Source organism: Oryza sativa, chromosome 7, assembly GCF_034140825.1.
Source record: "Oryza sativa Japonica Group chromosome 7, ASM3414082v1".
NCBI lineage: Eukaryota > Viridiplantae > Streptophyta > Magnoliopsida > Poales > Poaceae > Oryza > Oryza sativa.
This window is the reverse complement of record NC_089041.1, coordinates 3,462,135-3,470,022: the sequence shown is the minus strand read 5'-3', so window position 1 is coordinate 3,470,022 and position 7,888 is coordinate 3,462,135. Positions and strand designations below refer to the sequence as shown.

Here is a 7,888-nt window from a genome sequence, read left to right as displayed (position 1 = left end):
TCCTTCAAGTCCTCTCCGTCCGAGCGCTCCACCGCAGGATGGAATTGGCCTGACCTTTGTTTAACCATGAGACTATCTCCCGCAAGGTGAAGGCAACTGATGCATTGATAAGAAGGTACACTTGAAGACTTTTGCATTTTGTAACAATCGGGTTGTTTTTCCTTTGTCATGGTATTAGCTATTAATACACTCCAACTATGTAGGTTTCAGTGTATTAATAGCTAATACCATGACAAAAGAAAAACAAACCACTTGTTACAAAATGCAAAAGTCTTCAAGTGTACCTTATCATCAATGCATCAGCTACCTCCTGGAGTTGTCTCTCCACTATGAGATACTATCTGGAAATGCAGAGCCCCACTGAAAGTGAAGTTGTTTGTGTGGCTCCTTGTCAAGCACCGCCTATCCACAAAGAAAAATTTACAGAAGAAAAACATTGTTCCCACTAGCACCTGCGACATCTCCAATGAAGGAACAAAAACGGCCAGCCACCTTTGTTTTTTATGCCCGTTTGCAAAAAGTTTCTAGGATAAAATAGGAGTGCAACCGACAATTTAGGATGTGCATCTGTTTCATCAATTGAAGACGGGGTATTGTGACATCCAGCCCAGGGCTTAATAGGATTAATAGAATACTCATATCAACAAGCTGCAACTTCTTTTCCGCAAGCCGATCTCGAAAGAACTCTAAGGTTAAGCGTGCTTGGCCCCGAGCAATTTCAGGATGGGTGGCCGATCGGGAAATTCTTCCCGAGAGAGGACAAAGTGTGTAGAAAAGACATGTGTTGGTCTGTGAGGGCAGTCTATGACCGATGTAAGCGGGCCCGGCCTGGGAGAGCTTGGGAGAGGCGGGTCATTACAGGCATGGAGTTCCTGTATGCAACCATTTAGAAAGAAATCTCCCCCCCTACAATCTCTCAATTCAATGTAATGAACCCTGCACTCTTCTATTTGGAAAGAAATCTCCCCCCCTATAATATCTCAATTCAATGTAATGAACCTTGCACTCTTCTATTTCAATGAAATGACAAATTCATATTTGGAAAGAAATCTCCCCCCCTCCAATCTCTCAATTCAATGTAATGAACCTTGCACTATTCTATTTCAATGAAATGACAAATTTAGGTGGGGAAGCTCCCCCGATGATTTAGTAAAAAAAAAATCTCCCCCCCTATAATCTCTCAATTCAATGTAATGAACCTTGCACTCTTCTATTTCAATGAAATGACAAATTCATATTTGGAAAGAAATCTCCCCCCCTCCAATCTCTCAATTCAATGTAATGAACCTTGCACTCTTTTATTTCAATGAAATGACAAATTTAGGTGGGGAAGCTCCCCCGGTGATTTAGTAAAAAAAAAATCTCCCCCCTATAATCTCTTAATTCAATGTAATGAACCTTGCACTCTTCTATTTCAATGAAATGACAAATTCATATTTAGAAAGAAATCACCCCCCCCAATCTCTCAATTCAATGTAATGAACCTTGCACTCTTCTATTTCAATGAAATGACAAATTCAGGTGGGGAAGCTCCCCCGGTGATTTAGTAAAAGAAAAAACTATGTAGGTTACATGAGCTTGAGCAATTCTACTCTTCCATTTCAATGAAATGACAAATTCGGGTGGGGAAGCTCTCCCGGTGATTTAGTAAAAAAAACTATGAATTCTACTCTTCCATTTCAATGAAATGACAAATTCGGGTGGGGAAGCTCTCCCGGTGATTTAGTAAAAAAAAAACTATGTAGGTTACATGAGCTTGAGCAATTCTCTGAGAACATTCAGCAAGTGATTGGCAACACTAAGAGCTTGATATATAAGATCAAAAGTGAAGGTCCTAATCTAAATGTCGACGATTCAAAATATAGAATTCCCCTAGTATGTAAATTACTTTTGTAACATTTCATAATCAATGCTTGCCTAATTGTAACATTTACTCTTAATTCATAGTTCCTCAACGATATCATCAGCGGTTATCCTATAAAGTACCGGATAACAGAAAATGAGCTGCAACGGATAACAGAAAATGAGCTGCAAGTTCTACTGTATAAGTCCATATAAGCTGATGTCTCGCAGGAGGATCACCAATTTCTTATATCGGTCCTAGAGAACAATATGAATATTCTTAAGATCTACTAGCTATTTGGTCCATGTTTAAGAAGACCAGATAGGAATGGGTAACACCATCACAGTTATTACTCTTCAGTATTCACTAACCTCTTGTTTTTCTTTTAATATTTTGTTATGTGTCTAAAGATTTTTTGCATGCAGATATTTATTGTACCAAACTTCCAGCTAAAGGCAAATGAGGAAAGGTCTGGAGGCTATATAAGGAAGGTGTTGATGATTGAGTGGAATGCTCTGGATCTTGCTACGATAACTATTTGCACCTGTTGTTACTAGAAATTGTTTTCATGAAGTTGTTTTTGTCAATGTGTGTTAATAATTCGGTGACATATTAGGTAGCTTGGTTATTGCACTGATATTTTCTTAATACTATGAATTGAGTTGTATTATCATTTCATAACAAGCAAAATGTATTTCCTAATCTGCGCTACCAGTACTTGTTTCATAACAAGCAAAATGTATTTCCTAATCTACGCTACCAGTACTTGTTTCTAGTTTCTGCTCAGTGTTATTCAGTATTTGGTTTTCGCTGCAGCTAAAATCTTGCACTATTAGTTATGTCATATTCACAAACGAAAATGTACTGACTAGATTTCTTAAGTCAATGCTTGCCTAATTGTAACATTGACTCTTGATTCATAGTTACTCAGCGATATCATCAGCGGTTATCTTATGAAGAACCTATAACAGAAAATGAGCTACAAGTTCTACTGGATAAGTCCATATATGCGGATGTACTGTCGTAGGATGATCATAGATTTTTTTATATCGGTCCTATATAAATATTCTTCGAGATCTACTAGTTGATTTACGAAATGAAGTAATTCACCCCCTTTTTTGTTCCATGTTCAATAAGACAAGATAGGGATGAGTCACGTGTTACCCTTCAGTCTTCACTATCCTCTTTTTTTTCTTTAAATATTTTGTTATATGTCTAAAGTTATTTTTTGGCATGCAGATATTTATTGTACCAATCTAGCAGCTAAAGTCAAATGAGTTTGGCATGCAGATATTTATTATACCAACCTGCCAGCTAAAACCAAATGAGGAACAAGGTCTAAAGGCTATATAAGGAATGTGTTGATGATTGAGTGGAATACTTTGAATTTTGCTGCTATAACTATTTGCACCTGTTATTCCTAGAAAATGTTTTCATAAAGTTGTTTTTGTCAAAATGTGTGTTAATAATTCGGTGACATATCGGGTAGCTTGGTTACTGCACTGGTATTTTCTTAATACTATGAATTGACATGTATTATCATTTTATAACAAGCAAAATGTATTTCCTAATCTGCGCTATCAATACTTGTTTCCAGTTTATGCTATAGTGTTCCCTTCTTAGATGATGTTGGAGTATTGTTCTTAAAAATGCTCTTTTGAAATTTATTGTGCTTCAAGGTCTCGATGTAGCTTATCAGTCTCACGAGTATTTCTTTTCCAATAATGGATTACACAGCAAGTCTCACGAGTATTATGAACAACAACTTTTCATGATTAGCTGCTACTCGCAGATGCCGTCGAGCGCCGTCTCCACCGAATGCCGCCACGCCAGAGCGCGCCCACGACGCGGTGGAGCACTGCCTTCACCACGGAGCTCCACGGTCGGTCGTGAGATTAGAAGAAGGGAAATTAGGAGTGAGAGGAAGAATATGACAAGTGGGGCAAGGGGTACTTTTGACCTTTCACCTTATCTCTAATATTCAACCAGAAATTAATATTTTAATGTGCGCGGTGTCCAGCAGCAAATAACCATGTTTAGAGAGTGTTTTTCCCCCAAAAGTGAGTGAGTTTGTGCTAACCAGGTTTAGAGAGTGTTTTCCCCTAAAAGTGAGTTTGTGCGGTGTCCTACAGCCAAACCCATAAAGTCGTGATACCCTTTAGCAAAATTTGCCCTTTTATAAAACTACAGATATTATGATCAAACTATCGTAAAACTACAATTTAATTAAAATTATCACAAAACTACACATTTAATATGGGTTGTCATGAAACTACATATTTATTAATAAAATTATCATAAATCTACAGGTTTAGAACCAAGGTAGTAAAAAAAACTACATTTTTATAGTTCCAACATATCAATGATGCTAGGGATTTATAATAGTTTTGTGATAACTTCAATATTAAATATGTAGTGTTATTATAAATTAAGTGTTAAATATGTAGTTTTGTGATAATAATTTGGTCAAAATGCTTGTAGTTTTGTGCAATTTACTTTAAAATGTATTGCACTACCATAAAAGATGAAGAGGGTGGGATTCAAACCTACCTACCACCTGCAAGAGAGACTACCCCGTATGATGTGAAAATTTGCCCTTTATAAAACACATTTGAAGATTAGACTGTGCTAAAAACTTATTATAAAAACATATATTTTTTTAGTGCTAATCTTGTAATCACTTAGGTGTTATGTGCTGAGCTATAACACCTTAGTGCTATTAACATTGGAGCGGAGATCCTATCCGAGATAGCGCCTACTGCTCAAGTCATGGGAGCTCAGCACCAAACCAACTGAACTAACGCGGGCCTTTCAAAACAGCATACCATTGCTAGCCTAGTGTTGGAGACCTACGACATCTTTGCAAGAGGTAGTCCCCATTTGTGCGATATCTGTTACTCTTTAACTTTCATCAACATCTTTTAGGCATTTTCCCTCTTTAACTATAATTCTTTTCATATTCTTTTGAAAATCAAAATAACATAAATTTACAAATAGATCATACTTCCTCCATTTCATATTATAAGACTTTCTAGCATTGCCCACATTCATATATATATGGTAATGAATCTTAGATATATATGTGTGACTAGATTCATTAACATCTATATGAATGTGGGCTATGCTAGAAAGTCTTATAACCTGAAATGGAGGTAGTATCATTTTTAAAAGAATATTAAGAGTAAGATAAATTTTTCCATATAATATATACCTCTTTTCCTATTGTCTTTCAAATTCAAGTTTTTAAAAGAATATTGTCATTTTTAAAAGAATATTTTGAGAGAAATATTAAAAGAATATTAAGAGAGTAAGAGGAAGCATGCAGGTCTCCTTTCTTCATACTATATGTTCAATTTGTTCCTTCGTATACTACCTCTGTCATGAAATATATAGCAATCTACGAATGATGGGATATATCCTAGGTTGCTATATTTTAAAACAGATGATTTTTTTCCTATAATACCTGGCAGAAGACTCTACTGATCAACTGATGTGTGATGTAATTTCATCGTGGTTTTGATTTAACCCACTCTCGTGTATATGTAACTAGAAAATACCCCGCGCGTTGCTGCGGGATTCGTAGGTAGGAACATAAGACTATATGTGGAGATGCAAGGCAAATGCAATAGATAGCCATGGAAAATGATTATTTTATTTTATTTCAGCAAACAATATTTAGTATATTGTTGGACGAAATATAAACGGAATGCCCAACAAAGGTGAAGTTTGAGATACAAATATCTCAAATAGTTATAGCAATGTAAGAGAAAATAATTTTGATTATTATTGACCTATCTTCAATTAAAATGGTCTACATGTGAGGTAATCTATGTTTTATGATTAATGTAAAAAATCCATAAAGTATTGGATCAACATTGCTCAATCCCTTACCATCCTATACCATAAAGTAAATTGAAAGCCAAAAAATTAAACATTTTCTATATTTGAAAAAAGTATAGCTACCATATCTAAACAAAGCATCAGAAACTCTCTTATTTTTCTTTCTTGATGATACTAATCATTAGGGCAGAGAGATTGTGTCGATAGAAACATACATGCTGAATCCCTTATTGTTTGACAAAATGTTAAATTGTGTACTATTACAAAGAACATCCTTTATATTCTACTAAGAAAGAAGGGAAAGATGTTAAGTAAGAACATCATATAGCAAAGAAGGTTAGCATGGACAGATGCAAGGTGCATCCACCATAGGATGCAGAGGGCGTTGCCCTTCATCTAAAAAAAATGAAAACTTCCAAGGACCAATATTTACCTAAATTAAGTTCATTGCTGAACTCAGTCCCTGATAGTCTGCAGAAAATATGATATTGTTCATTTGTTCTTATGGAAGAAATTGCAAAGCAAGTAACGTCGGGTGGGCATAATATAATATTTGGAAAACATGACCATGAATGAAGATGAGAAAATTAAACATTACCGATTGTATTGTTGATATTTTTCTTAATAGAGGATTCATATCGGAGGAAATATATGCTGCAACTGCTGCTTTGGATGGCCATGGCGACTGACCTCAGCGGTAGCCCAGAGCTGCTACTACAACGACAGTATATAATCTACTAATAGCAATGATCTGCAACCGTAGTATTCAGAAATAAAACAAATTAAGGTGCAGCAATACATAAAACCGGTATATGCATATATATGATCTTTAGAGTCGTCATATAATACCATGATCATGAATTGGCACCTTTAACAAATTGTACATACTAAATAAATTTCAATGTTGTTGAATAGGGACAGTATAAATCTGAAGAAGAGACAAATCCAAATAAATGTCAGTCGTGTTGAATAGGGACAGTAGAAATATGAAGTGACAAATCCAAATAAATTTCAATCCTATTGAATAGGGACAGTACAAATCTGAAGAAGAGACGAATCCAAATAAATATTGGGACAGTGGAAATCTGAAGAAGAGCTGAAACCAAATCAATACTCGTATGTCCTTAATCCGTTGATAATCTGATATATAACATGAACAAATCAATCGAGTGTGACTCAAAGGAGAAATGTAGGCCAATAAATTGAATGAACATATATGGTTATGGTTCAAGAAAAAGAGGAAGAAGCATACCTTTGGTAGAGGAATATATACCCCTGAGGTTTCTTGAAGGTGAGGAGGTGGCTGAAACTTTAAAGGCAGGGAAAATGAACGGAACTATGGTTTTCGATGCAGTAGGAAGTGAATCGGGCAGCGTGTGAGGACTCGACCGAGCAAGATGTGGAAGAAGATAGTTTCTTGAAGTTGAGGAGACAACAACTATCTTGATGACAGCCATAAAGTTTGCTCGATGTGAACGGTGGTTTCCGTTTGGAGGCGAGCAGTCCAAGAGCTGGCGGGGAACCACGACGCTACGCAGGATCTGGAAGGTGAGGCGCCGGTGCCGCGGTCGCAGTTTCTGGCGGCGCGGGGAGAAGCGACCGCTCGGACGCAGGAGGGGAACGGGAATGGTGGTGTGGATGGAGTGTGGGAAGATGCGGTGGAAATTGGGCCAAGGAGTGTGGATTGGGCTTGATGGTGTGTAAAGTTGGGCTTGTTGGCCAGCAAAAGAAAACAGAGGGACTGCACATCTGAACCATTGATATTTGATCCGATGGATTGCCAACAGATCAACCGGGAGAAGCGCTTGATCGAGATCCAATGGCTAGGAGAAAACGGGGTGACGTGGAAGCATGAGGATGCAGAGAATTCCTAGTAGTAGGGATGATTTGTATAGGTATATAGGATAGCCGATTAGCTGAGCTAGTAGTAATTGTGAAGACACCTGTATTAAATTTGTTAATCTGTATTAAATTGCGCTGGTAGGATTGCAGTACCTACGAGTGCTACGACTTCCATCTTCTTTTTTTTCCTAGCTTCTTTTCCCTCCAGGACCTGCGGTGTCGATGCTTTTCCTAGCTTCTTTTCCCTCAAGACATGCGCTGTCGATGCTTTGAGGGACTTCTCTCCATTCCCTCCATTGACCGGAGTATAATTTTTTTCCACCTTATTTTAATCTGATGGCTCTTGAATCTCCTTGTTTTATC

General features: G+C 37.1%; 1 long non-coding RNA gene across 3 annotated transcripts; it reads right to left on the bottom strand.

The window, feature by feature from the left end:
- Window positions 1–5,883: 5,883 nt before the first annotated feature.
- On the bottom strand, window positions 5,884–7,355 carry LOC107281547 (uncharacterized). 3 transcript variants are annotated; one of them, XR_010742349.1, is made up of 3 exons: window positions 6,936–7,355; window positions 6,282–6,434; window positions 5,884–6,154 (listed from the first exon to the last, which is right to left on the bottom strand). It is a non-coding gene; the product is annotated as an uncharacterized lncRNA (long non-coding RNA). The 3 variants fall into 3 exon arrangements; XR_010742348.1 differs by lacking the exon at window positions 5,884–6,154 and having other exon boundaries at window positions 6,156–6,434; XR_001547393.3 differs by lacking the exons at window positions 5,884–6,154; window positions 6,282–6,434 and adding an exon at window positions 6,527–6,823.
- Between the last annotated feature and the right edge of the window lie 533 nt (window positions 7,356–7,888).